The 14,772-nt window shown below is 44.1% G+C and overlaps 1 protein-coding gene across 2 annotated transcripts in view; it reads right to left on the reverse strand.

Moving 5' to 3' along the window:
- LOC124119519 (myosin-VIIa-like) overlaps positions 1-8,535 on the reverse strand; it is a 75,755-nt gene extending 67,220 nt beyond the window's left edge. For both annotated transcript variants that reach the window (XM_046482061.2, XM_046482060.2), the window contains exon 1: positions 8,383-8,535. The gene's annotated coding sequence lies outside the window, so the exon portion shown is untranslated. The remainder of the gene's footprint in view (positions 1-8,382) is intronic.
- Positions 8,536-14,772: the final 6,237 nt, after the last annotated feature.

Below are 14,772 nucleotides of genomic sequence, written 5' to 3' on the forward strand. Positions count from 1 at the left end.
AACTGCACGAGACAACACTACCAGCTGCACTAACTGCACGAGACAATGCTAGTCTTACTGAAGGTCCTGTGTATAGGACAGTCCAGCCATGACAGATTAGCAATACTGATATGGAAGAATCAGGTGTTCTTTAACTTCTTTGAGTAGAATATATGAATACATCAGCTGATGACTACCTAATACAAGAGAAACACCATCTCAGCTTAACAAAAGTCCCAGTGACAATACAGGATGGTGTAACAACAAAAGGGCATACATCATCCATTAAACACACACATAAGAAACACATTTTCAGGAACTAGAGACTGCACACTTCCCTGCCATACAACAACATGAACTACTGACATGGTAACTTTCATAAGCAATCTCTTGACTTGTTTATTTCTTGCTGAACATCGACAAGCATGGGTTCTTTTGAAATTGGATGGGGTTGAGTGTGAATATTTTTTGGTGACAAGAAAAATAAATAAATCATGAAGTGAAATTAGTTATTATTCCCTCATGATTCTGTAAACTATCACAATATTAGCAGTGACTGGAAACAATATTTATGTTCAATTTCTGAAAATAAATACAACGCCAATTCACACTCCTTAATACCACTGTTGTTGCTTGCAGGACATGCATTATCTCCTACTTGCTATGACTGAGTAACGCAGTGGCTGAGTAATGTGGGTGCGGTCCAAGTACAAGGTTCACCTATTAGGCACACAGACGACACAGGCCCAACACACATGATACACCTGTCAACATATAATGAATGACAGGCAGAAAAAAGTATTAATTTTTCAAACATGATTGCTGTGGTGCCAAAGAAAGAAGTCTCATTAATGCCAGCTCAACTTGTGAAGAAAGAATTGTTTTTAAAGTATAGCTCATCATGCTCATTGTTTGATAACCATGATAATGTATGCAGGACCAAGGAAAGAGCATCCTCCCTAAGCAGGAGGAAAATGTATGAACAAAGGAATAAACATATTATCCTATAGATCGTCAATAAATATTGCTGGTAGGCTCAAGTCAGAATCACATAAACACAAACTGCTCTCTGATCATTCTGATTGTAGTCAGTAGACATTAAATAACTTGACACTAACAATGTCAACATTTGTTTTCATCTCTGTTGTATTGGTGACTGATATGTTTGTTAAGGCCCCGATATGTTGTCCACTTACAATTATGGTCAACAGCTACATCTTTTTTAACACATGATGTTCAAACTGAATTAAACGTAGTACCAACTGGTATCACAGATAAAGATGGGATTTCAAAGAAACAACCGAAGTCTCAACAAAATGACATTTGTACATCATCAGTGTTTTGCTAGAATAAGTGTTAAAACCTTAATGTGATGAGTCATTGAATTACAGATAACGTACAGCAAGACACGGACAAATGTATGTACATAACACATACTTTGTTGCCTTATTGAAGTCCGCTTGTGGGTCAGCATAACCTTTGTCAGGAGTATAAATACCACTGCCTGTACATACAGCAACATGGGCCCCACCCACCCTGTGGTCTGAGTGGCGGGTCTCGACAGGGTATACTGGTGTGCACGTAGGTGCACTCACACAGTCGGTGATCCTATCACCCACACGTTATCTGCACCGTCCCAGGCTACTTCAGGGACCAGCAGCACCGTCCTCGTCAACACAAACTACACCTGCAGAACAGCACCTGCCATTAAGCCTAGCACAACCAACAACACAGTGGCCAACAATCAATACCTTCTCTTATACACCTTACATACTTTATATACCTGGAGTCCACAGCTTTTGTGTCCATAAAGCAGACGCATAACAATGACAAAATGTTCAACAACTGTGATCCTCTCCGGAGCAATGTACAAACCCCCACAACACACACAACATAATTCTATTATAGTGATCATGTGATTGGGGGGAAGTTGTAAGTACCACCTGTCTTAGCCTGGAACATCAACGGTTTGTACCACTGGAGTGAGTGAGTGAGTGAGTTTGGTTTAACGCTGCTTTGAACAGAATTCCAGTTATATCGCGGCGTGTCAGCTTAATGTGGGAGGAAAGCCCGAAGTGATGCAGGTCTCAGACGTTTACCACTTTGGTGTAACCCACGAGCACAGGTATGACAAACCTAGAAACATAATCGGGGCGAACCGGGATTCGAACCCACAATCATAGGTTTTTGTACCACTGGACTTACTCTGGTACATCAACAGTTTGTACCACTGGACTTACTCTGGTACATCAACAGTTTGTACCACTGGACTTACTCTGGTACATCAACAGTTTGTACCACTGGACTTACTCTGGTACATCAACAGTTTGTACCACTGGAATTACTCTGGTACATCAACAGTTTGTACCAATGGAATAACCCTGGTACATCAACAGTTTGTACCACCTAATTCTGGTACATCAACAGTTTGTACCACCTAATTCTGGTACATCAACAGTTTGTACCACCTAATTCTGGTACATCAACAGTTTGTACCACCTAATTCTGGTACATCAGCAGTTTGTACCACATAATTATGGTACTCTTCAAAGTTATTTTACTAATTGAGCTTGTGACTGTACAAGCTTAGCTTACAATGCAAACCATAACACACCTTACCATGAGAATGTTCATTTCTCTACACTAAAAATGGCCCTCAATCTGTGCTTTTGGCGAAAACCTTATACCCACAAATCATGGCACCAGAAATGAAATATGTGAATTTGCCGTATGCACTGGACTGTGGAAATGGCAGGACAACTTCCACACTAGGTTGCCCTCAACACAAGCTGAGTGTTCAGTCTGACCATTATCCACAACACAACATCTACAGCTCGGATGAATCAGGAAAGTAATTATCATAATTAAGAGCTGAGTGATATCCAATCAAGTATCCTCAAGGATGGTTCCTTCTGATGTAATTTATTGATGGCTTGTGCATTAATCAGATTTGACACGCTAGAGCCTGCGCTGCTCCACCACACTGGGCCAGCCAGCAGGGCACTCTTCTGCATGTATCACGTTGAGCTGCCACACTGCATCAGCAGTGTCCGAGCATGTAGCAGTCAACTGTATCCCCACACAAACACAACAGTACATGGCCATGGTGGGGAAATACACCTTACCTCACCAGTATCCCTGATACTCACTTTTTACATATTCATACCAAGACTTGATTTAATATTCTTTTAAGACAAAACATTGCCCTCAACAAATAAACTATTTGTAAAGGCACTTCCTTTGTACATGTTGTATGTCTGTGTGTCATCTGGACAACTCTTGAATAGTTCTAAAAAAGTATTACCATCAGTAAGGTAAACGAATTGACAGAAATTGTCTGGAAAAGAAGTTTCCAAAAATGAAAAAAAAAAATAAATCTCCATATATCTTCAGTGTTGTATTGAGACAGAAGGCTGCCTATATCATGTATATCATGATGGAAATGTTAAGTATAGTAAGATAATAATGACTGACATCCCTGTCACACCGTTTTAAGATTCACCATGCTCATTGTGCACATCAATAATGTTAGGAAGATAACATGTTTGTTTCACATAACTTTATTCCTGCTCAATAGTGTGTCAAGTACTTTTTTAATTCTTTCTTTAATAAATCAATACAGAAATCCATGTTCAGTTCAAACACTACAGGACACGTGAAGATCTGGTGTAGGTCTTGAGAAACCCATGTTTGCCGTAAATGGTGACTATGCTTGTTGTATGAGGCGACTAACAGGAGCGGGTGGTCAGCCTCACCGACTTGGTCCATGCATGTCATCGTGTCCCAGTTCCGTGAATTGATGCTCATGATGCCAACCACTGGATTGTCTGGCCCAGACTTGATTATTTACAGACCGCTGTCATATAGCTGGAATATTGTACCACGGCTGGAATATTGAGTGTGGCATTAAACAACAAACAAACAAATCGACCACTACTGTCTGCTATTTTTACATGAGTTAAAGGCTATGGGGTCTCCCTGCTCAGTGTGCAGGGTGTAGATAAGGAGGGTAGTGTGTTACACGCCAGCCACAGGAGGTGTGAGGAGGACCTGCCATGCTACACTGCAGACAGACCACCACACCTGTAGTACAGGGACACTTCCTATACAGGCTCCAGGGTGTGACAGACCACCACACCTGTAGTACAGTGTCACTCCCTATACAGGCTCCAGGGTGTGACACACTACCACACCTGTAGTACAGGGACGCTCCCTATACAGGCTCCAGGGATTGACACACTACCACACCTGTAGTACAGGGACACTTCCTATACAGGCTCCAGGGTGTGACTGACCACCACACCTGTAGTACAGGGACACTCCCTATACAGGCTCCAGGGTGTGACACACTACCACACCTGTAGTACAGGGACACTTCCTATACAGGCTCCAGGGTGTGACACACTACCACACACTACCACACCTGTAGCACTGGGACACTCCCTATACAGACTCCAGGGTGTGACACACTACCACACCTGTAGCACTGGGACACTCCCTATACAGACTCCAGGGTGTGACACACTACCACACCTGTAGCACTGGGACACTCCATAAACAGGCTCCAGGGTGTGACACACTACCACACCTGTAGTACAGGGACACTTCCTATACAGGCTCCAGGGTGTGACACACTACCACACCTGTAGCACTGGGACACTCCCTATACAGACTCCAGGGTGTGACACACTACCACACCTGTAGCACTGGGACACTCCCTATACAGACTCCAGGGTGTGACACACTACCACACCTGTAGCACTGGGACACTCCCTATACAGGCTCCAGAGTGTGACACACTACCACACCTGTAGTACAGGGACACTCCCTATACAGGCTCCAGGGTGTGACACACTACCACACCTGTAGTACAGGGACGCTCCCTATACAGGCTCCAGGGTGTGACACACTACCCCACCTGTTGTACTGGGACACTCCCTATACAGGCTCCAGGGTGTGACTGACCACCACACCTGTAGTACTGGGACACTCTCTATACAGGCTCCAGGGTGTGACTGACCACCACACCTGTAGTACTGGGACGCTCCCTATACAGGCTCCAGGGTGTGACACACTACCACACCTATAGTACTGGGACACTCCCTATACAGACATGGACATCAAATGACAAGCTAAATACAGGTGATACACTACTTATACTATTCAAATAAATACAGATTTCTGATGACTGTGTCATGATTTACATAAATTATGTTTGTTTACTTGTTGTTTAACGCCACACTCAGCTATATGACGACGGTTTGTAAATAATCGATCCTGACCAGACAATCCAGTGATTGACAACACAGGCAGTGATCCATGCAACTGGGATACAGTGACTTGCATCAACCAAGACTGCAAGCCTGACCACCCAACCCTGTTAGTCGCCTCTTACGACAAGCATAGTTGCTTTTTAAGACTAAGGCGCTGAAGACATATACTGCCCCTGATCTTCACGGGTCACAAAAATTAATGATATAATGCTGTAAAACGTAATGGTTACATGTGCACATTATCTTGAAGGACCTACAGTTTGATGACAAACAAGAAAGCATGAAAAACTACATGTAACAGTGATTTGTGATGTAGTATGGCAAATAAAGTGTAGTGGCTCTGAGTGCATTCAAAGATTGATGTTGTGTGGAAAAGAAAGGGTTGGACACAAATTTGAATTTTTTTTACAAGTAGGCATAAATATTAAGTTGCATTTTTCAATAATAGGTTGCCCTGGTGCTTTTTTTATACAGTTAAATTGAGCCCTGTTAAATGAAACAGTTCTACGGAAAAGGTTAATGACAGCACACTGAATATATTGAAGGGACTTAATTTAAAATGTTATAATGTCATAGCCCTGTCTAAGTGGGCACTTACTCCATCCTACAAACCACAGATGTGTCAGTATGGCTAATTACATCAGTTAGCTGTTGATGCTGGTTGTACAGAAACAATTTGCATTGGCGGAGTCCGTCACAATTCTACAACACCATACAGTAAGAAGTAACTTTACTGTGAAAAATGACAACAATGCTATGAATGTCATGTCAGAGACAGTAACAGTTTAACAGGGGGAGCTCCGTACGAAAATACTGCTGTTTTTACACACTTAACAGTAACAATAATGCCTCATGTGTTTTTTATGGTGTTGCACCTTTGCCGACCCGGTCTATATGTCACTTATAGTTCCAAACATGGGAAGAACGTTCCACACATGGAAAGAGCGTTCCAAAACATGGGAAGAGCGTTTCACACATGGAAAGAGGGTTCCACATATGGGAAGAGCGTTTCACACATGGAAAGAGGGTTCCACATATGGGAAGAGCGTTTCACACATGGGGAGAGCGTTCCAGATATGGGGAGAGCGTTTCACACATGGGGAGAGCATTCCACACATGGGAAGAGCGTTTCACTCATGGGGAGAGAGTTCCACATATGGGGAGAGCATTCCACACATGGGAAGAGCGTTTCACACATGGAAAGAGGGTTCCACACATGGGAAGAGCGTTTCACACATGGAAAGAGGGTTCAACATATGGGAAAGAGCGTTTCACACATGGGGAGAGCATTCCACACATGGGAAGAGCGTTTCACTCATGGGGAGAGAGTTCCACATATGGGGAGAGCATTCCACACATGGGAAGAGCATTTTACACATGGGGAGAGGGTTCCACACATGGGAAGAGTGTTCCACACATGGGGAGAGCATTCCACACATGGGGAGAGGGTTCCACACATGGGGAGAGCGTTCCACATATGGGGAGAGCATTCCACATATGGAAAGAGCATTCCACACATGGGGAGAGCATTCCACACATGGGAAGAGCATTCCACACATGGGGAGAGGGTTCCACACATGGGAAGAATGTTCCACACATGGGGAGAGCATTCCACACATGGGGAGAGCGTTTCACACATGGGGAGAGCATTCCACACATGGGGAGAGCATTCCACATATGGAAAGAGCATTCCACACATGGGGAGAGTGTTCCACACATGGGAAGAGTGTTTCACACATTGGAAAGGGTTCCACACATGGGAAGTGGGTTCCACACATAGGAAGAGTGTTCCACACATGGGAAGAGGGTTCCACACATGGGAAGAGGGTTCCACACATGGAAGAGCATTCCACACATTGGAAAGGGTTCCACACATGGGAAGAGGGTTCCACACATGGGAAGAGCGTTCCACACATGGGAAGAGGGTTCCACACATGGGGAGTGGGTTCCACACATGGAAGAGCATTCCACACATGGGAAGAGTGTTCCACACATGGGGAGAGTGTTCCACACATTGGAAAGGGTTCCACACATGGGAAGAGGGTTCCACACATGGGAAGAGTGTTCCACACATGGGGAGAGGGTTCCACACATGGGAAGAGTGTTCCACACATGGGGAGAGTGTTCCACACATGGGAAGAGCGTTTCACACATTGTGAGAGCGTTCCACATATGGGGAGAGCATGGGAAGAGCGTTTCACACATGGGGAGAGTGTTCCACACATGGGAGATACCTTGGGATCCTACAGTTGATGGTTTGTAGATTAGATCCATCCCTAAGACTATATAATCATATAGACACATTTAGTAACAAATAAGCTCTATAAGGCGTAAAAGCAATGTTTGACACTGGTGGAGAGGGCAGCCATCTGCTTCAGGATTTTAAGAAACTACACTATATGTCACTGCCAACAGATCACCAAGTGGTCAAGTGAGGGACATCATTAATGATGATGCTGACTGCTCACCTGAGTTTAGTCAATTAGTGTCATCAAAGAATCTGATATAATCTACTGAAAGTAGGAAATACGAAATTCTTTCCCTGGAAGAACTAGCAAATATACAGGGGAGGGGGTTGCCCCCACCAGCCAATACTCCAGCCCCCGGGCGTAGGACGGGACCCTGTTCAAGGGGGAGTGAGCTAGCCTAGTGCTGATGAGGGCAGCGCACGTCGATACCGGCATGGTATGTTGCCGACTCCCTGGGTGCAGACAATACAAATACCACACTCATTTCACAGTTATCACTCGGGGTTAGTTGAGATCAAACTCTATGGTTGTATCATAGCATGAGATATTGTCTATCTAAAGACATTGATCCTGTAACGTGATATCAAATACATATAAGCGATCGATATAAGAGAAGAGAGATCGCGTTCTAGCCCAACAAAAGAACAGTGTACGTCTTACATTAAATGTGATGGTACCATGTAGTCAAAGTACAATAATTGGGAAAGACATGGCGCACCTGTCAAAGTGACTTGAAAGGGGGTATGGCAGGTAAATGATGGCGGCCTGCTTCGATTAGGAAGCAGGCTAGACAAGACCGATCGCCTGTTGCGTCGCCGGCCGACATTCGTGTTATCTATGACATTGCTAGCACGCTATATTAGGTAATCAAGTCAAATTACCTGTGTGGACAATGTGGATACTCTGTTTTCCTCAAAATAACATGTCCACTACCTGTCCAATGCCGTCTGTCACCGTAAAGTCCTGCGTTGTCACATTGAGGTCACACCCATGTAAACCAGTCTCATTCACTCGGTGGGAGCACAAGCACCAGTGACGTCATCAAACCCGGTGGTCTTTCGCACCTGAGCTGTTCTGTGTCACTGTGCGAAGTCAGTTCACATGCATTTGTACTTTTCTTTCACAGACGTATTATTTACTGCATGAATAACATTACAGCTGCGCACGTGTGTTTGTTTATTTATTGTAAGCGCGTGTTCTCGGTTGCCCATATAGCCGGGCCCGAGCCCCTGTGTTGATGACGTTTACCCCGCAGACAAGACGATAGCGGTCTGACAACTACTCATGTCTTAGATGACCGGCAAGTGTCCGCTCTAAAGATAGAAGAGCGCAGACGACGAACTGGCGTGTTCTTAATAGCGACTGTGTAACGTTGAAATATTTCAATATTGAAAAATCTAATGTACATTAAAATAATCATATGTAAGGAATAACGTTTTGCCCATTATTGGATCGATGCTAAATGTAACAGCAATATGTGATTTCCATCAATGTATTGTTAAGCCTGTCTTGCTGATTGTAGTTAAGGCGACACATAACTTGAACATATATTTAACGATGCCTAGTGTTACACATCTTATCATATCAAAGCAAACATAAATACCCCCACCCGAGCGCCCGAACACCTGTGTATGAATAGCTGTCAATAAGTGTAACAAACAAATGAGCGTCATTTGTCCAGGACACAAGTGTAATCTATATTCAATTTCATATGAGGTGGTTGTCATTCTCACTTTTCACCGAGTTTCTACACGAGGCGTGGCATCTGTGACCAAACATAGCTTAAAACACGAACATTTACAGACGTGGGCACATTGGGACGTGGGCTAATTGTCATACCTCAGTATTGTAGATCTATGTATTGAAAAAAGACGTGTTCTGAAACTTACGGTGATAACTATGTTCAAATCCCAAGTATATTATTACCGTTTACGAGGTCCTATCTATATGCTATCTTAAACGGTGTCACATTTTATTGTAGTGAAATTAGATAATCTCCGCACTTTGAACTCCGTCTGCTATAACTATATGTAGAGAACTAGAAAACCTCTCCCCAGTCAATTCATGCCCAGAAGCCACCGTTGGTCCATACGTGAGCAGAGGCCTGATGTACACCTATGTAACCAAGACAGTACGGACATGTTCGCCAGGTCCGCTATAACTGATTCTGAAAGTGTTGCCATCCACTGACGGATGTTGAATGTATCGCCATCCACTGACGGATGTTGAATGTATCGCCACCCACTGAGGGATGTTGAATGTATCGCCATCCACTGACGGATGTTGAATGTATCGCCATCCACTGAGGGATGTTGAATGTATCGCCATCCACTGAGGGATGTTGAATGTATCGCCATCCACTGACGGATGTTGAATGTATCGCCATCCACTGACGGATGTTGAATGTATCGCCATCTACTGACGGATGTTGAATGTATTGCCATCCACTGAGGCATGTTGAATGTAAGGTTTTGACCCTAGAGAAAAATACTCCCTAATACATTTATGACCGCATAAGTCGCAAGTGTATGGGGACACGTGCCCTAGCTTATCCACCGTTAAACGTTGGGCAGCTATGTTCAAGGCTGGGTGAACAAGACCCTATGTCTGGACGTCCCTCAATTTCCACCAATGAAGATTCAATCCAGGAGATAGAAAAAACTGATACTGTCAGACTTATTACAGGTGCTGAAAAAACTGACATTGCCAGAGAAGATTTAGAGCTAATTGAGGAGGATTTCGCCAAATTCAAAAAGAGATTAGTAACGGGTGATGAAACATGGGTCTACCACTATGATCCCGAGTCAAAATGTCAATCCATAGAACGACACCATTCCACTTCTCCGGCACCAAAGAAATTCAAGTCTTCAAGATCAGTGAAGAAAGTTATGGCTATTGTATTCTGGGATACAAAGGGTGTGATCCTTGTTGATTACTTAGAAAGTCAAAAGACGATTACCGGTGCCTACTATGCTGATTTTCTTCATCGCCTGAGAGATTCTATCAAAGTAAAGTGGCGAGGAATGCCGACTACTCGATGAAAATGCCTCTTCTCACATCTCTCGACTTGCAAAGGCAGCTGCGCGACAATGTGGGTTCGAAGCGCTTCCTCACCCACCTTACTCGCCAGACCTGGCACCAAGTGATGTCCACCTGTTTCCTTAACTGAAAGAACACCTTCGTTGGAAGCCTATGACGACAACGATGACTTCAAAGCTGCCGTGGAAGGGTTTTTCAGGCTGGCTTCAGAAAACGTCTTCCTGACTGGAATTGTTTCATCGATATGAAAAGTGTATTGAAAAGCATTATTATGTTGAAAACATCATGTTGAAAAATAACACTTTCGTAATTGTTGGTTTTGTTTGTTAGGCTTACAACTTTTTGACCAGGCCTCGTACCATCCACTGACTTCCTCAAAGTAATCACAAAAACACTTTGAATCCTTGTGTTGGCGACATCTCGACAGGAGTTCTCAGTGCATCATGTTAATATTATAGCCACAATGCATAAGAAATTTACCTTAATCAGGGATTTTATACATACTACCTGCTTTAATCAACTAAGGGTACGGGTTTTTGGTCAAGGATTGATTCATATTGTGATCACAAGTTTCAATAAAGTTTCAATAAAGACAATGGTCATACCAGTAGAATGGATCACATGAAACATTTGAAATGAAGTCCCAAAACAGACCAGGCGTTTAATTGATTTCCCCAGGCTTACTATGGTTGACGACAGGGCTGTGCACCTACAGAGGAACATGCACACAAGCCAGAGACATGAAGCAGTTACGGCTACGCATGACCTTGACTGAATTCAATTCTAGAATCTATATATTTAACGAATCACTTGTATGGAGTGGCGATATGCTTAATACTTCGTTACTAATGGCCGGATTAATCTCAGGTGAACGTATATGAGAGGTCAGCGTTTCTAAGACACAGGTATGGGCCCATGTCGGTATGTTGTGTCACTGTTTGAGATAGTTGTACAGAGAGGGACTCACAGCTCTACGTGAAAGGGATTCTCTCACTCGACGCCCATCTTACAGTATGAAAGAACACACGTCAGTATAGACAGAGCTGCGGTTATATACTGCATGATGTTTTGTGTATTCGTAAATAAACCTTGGCCGATATTGCAATATGATCTAAGATATAAGTTGTAACACTTGGTCGCGCACGGTCGCGTGTGTTATGTCAGATGACATAGCTTTATTAACTGAAGTGGCGCGCGGTAATTACATTCAAGTGTATATTTCCGAGAGCCACGCTCCCATACAGTAAAGGCCCGGACTTGGACACAATTGTTTCTTGCTGCACGTGATAATCTAACATTGTGCAATCGTGTTACGTACTCATGTTGGCAAAAAAAAGTGTTTTTAATCTCCCTGCACATACGATATATTTATTAATCACCGCTGGTGGTAGCAATTGTCAAACAGTGTGGCAAGTGTAGGCAGGGTACACTGATGTGTGTTACATGTATATATAATATGGGTGAGTGAGGGAATGAGTGTGCTCGTGTGCTCGTGAGTGAGGCCCGAAGTGATGCAGGTCTCAGACGTTTACCACTTCGGTGAAACCCACGAGCACGGGTATGGAGCTGACAAACCTAGAAACATAATCGGGGCGAATCAGGATTCGAACCCACAATCATATGTTTCTGGCGTGCCCAAGGGACGCAACTCTGCACAGCGAATCACGGCGCCCTAGATGACTGGGCCACCCGTGCCCCCTTCAGATATATATATATATATATATTATGCCGGTATAAAACCTGTCTGCTGCGAGCGTCGGTATATCCAGCCGTCGATGTACATCATCACTGACAAGTCTTACGGAGGACATACACAAGTATTCAAGCTACAGATACTACCCGTGCATGTTACATGCGATAGCAGTTTTCATTTCAGTAAGTGACCAATTGATTCGCCCGTGCATGCAAGAACACAACTGACGGTGGGTCAGATAACCTGGGATCCATCCGCACAGATACCTACTCGACATCTAGAGTATTCCGATGTATTTACCGCGGTTTTCCAGATACTCTCTGGAAGTGGGGATGGAAGTGTTTTATTCATCCTCTAGTGCACTTAGCATCACACCAATCAGAAGTGGTTAGAAACTGTCGGGTTTATGAAGGTATGTTGAGGCACGTTATGCCCTCAGTTTGAATGGTAAGTCAGGGGACTTGTAGTCTGGGAGCACCACGTCCTTGTGCAGTTGGACTTGCAGACGGGACGCTTGTGAACCTAATTACTCACCTTGGCTAATCTGGCATGATAACATTGTGAAGGACCAACATATACTTTCTGTTGATCAGTTTTTTCAAAATGATAAAAAAACACACACCACATGTTGTTGCAAACTTATTACGAAAGTATAATCATTTGGCGCGATATAAACTCTGAGAGATATACACACTATTGACCATCAAGTGTCAGATCACAGATCACAGATCTCACACAGCACTAGGGATAAAATGGGCCACTTCACAGATTACACCCAGGACGACATGTGAGGTAACATGATAATTACTGTCGCTAAATGAATGTCAATGCGTCAATAATCTGTATGGCCTCCACGCGATGATCCCAAAGATGTTCGTTCAATGGGTAACATATAATTATAAGGGCCGGCCATGGCAAAACATTGACGTTGTTCGTGGTCGGATACTGTTGTACAACATGAGCTGTGTCATGTCTTGCATTGTCCTGTTGAAACAAGATCCTGGGGTTGGGCTGCGAGAACGGTAACACGAGGCCAATGTAAAGCTGGGCATTAAGATTAAGGTTGAACTTGGCGCGTCCAACGCAAACGCCGAAGCCGATGTTGCCACGTCAACGTCATTCCTCTGAATGGTCGATAGGCCTCGATACCATGCTCTCAAAGTCGGCGATTATCTATAATATAGTGTGACGACTGATGACACGTGCAAGCGCAGTGAATGCAGATCACGTCAAAGTGAGGAATCTGCTACGTAGATGTAAGGTGCGGGGATAGCGGTTTGGTGCGATGTTTCCTACCCCACAAAAACCAAACACTATATGTAAACCATTATTAATAATGTTACTTTAACAATCAAATCAATAGAAGGCAATGTCGATACAAAATGTCATCAGATGTGAAAAAGAGGGACGGCCACCACCAGATCCACTCCTCTGGATCCGCCGGGGCGGTCGGGTAGCCTAGTGGTTAAAGCGTTCGCTCGTCACGCCGAAGACCCGGGTTCGATTCCCGACACGGGTACATTGTGTGAAACCCATTTCTGGTGTCTCCCGTCGTGATATTGCTGGAATATTGCTAAAAGCGGCGTAAAACCATACTCACTCACTCTGGATCCGCCACACCTGTATGACTGACAACAAGGCGACTATGCAGAGACGAAATCAGACACATCCTGGTCTGCCCTTATCAGCGAGGATCTCCAGACTGAGAGATTATGAGGTCGCCGATCACCTCACAAGTGAGTGCTTACAGTTGTGCAAGAGTATGTGCGCTGTTTAAATAATATTTATATGGGGCCGGGATTGTTGGTTTTTCACATTATACCTAAGAACTAAGAACAATATTTCTAAGGGTTTTAGGTTTCTATCAATGCAATTGCCACATGTAAACTGACTGTACAATTGGCTGTATCCTCGTGACGATGTATCCGCGTCTGTATCTTCGTGACGATGTATCCTCCGCTATATCCTCGTGACGATGTTTCCTCGGCTGTAGCCACGTGACGATGTACATGTGGTTGTATCCTCGTGATGGCGTACTCGTGTGTGTATCCTCGTGACGATGTATCCTCGGCTGTATCCTCGTGACGATGTATCCTTGGTTGTATCCTCGCGACGATGTACTCGTGATTGTATCCTCGTGACGATGTACTCGTGATTGTATCATCGTGACGATGTAATCGTGGTTGTATCCTCGTGACGATGTACACGTGGTTGTATCCTCGTGACGTTGTACTCGTGGTTGTATCCTCGTGACGATGTAATCATAGCTGTATCCTCGTGACGCTGTAGTCGTGGTTGTATCCACGTGACGATGTACCCACTCATGACAATACGGGTCAATATGAAGATCGTGTGAAGATCCTCGTGACGATGTACACGTGGTTGTATCCTCGTGACGATGTAATCGTGGTTGTATCCTCGTGACGATGTACTCATGGTTGTATCCTAGTGACGATGTAATCGTGGTTGTATCCTAGTGACGATGTACACGTGGTTGTATCCTCGTGACGATGTACTCGTGGTTGTATCCTCGTGACGA

This window comes from Haliotis rufescens, unplaced genomic scaffold (genome assembly GCF_023055435.1).
Source record: "Haliotis rufescens isolate VD_foot unplaced genomic scaffold, xgHalRufe1.0.p SCAF_9, whole genome shotgun sequence".
Classification (NCBI taxonomy): domain Eukaryota; kingdom Metazoa; phylum Mollusca; class Gastropoda; order Lepetellida; family Haliotidae; genus Haliotis; species Haliotis rufescens.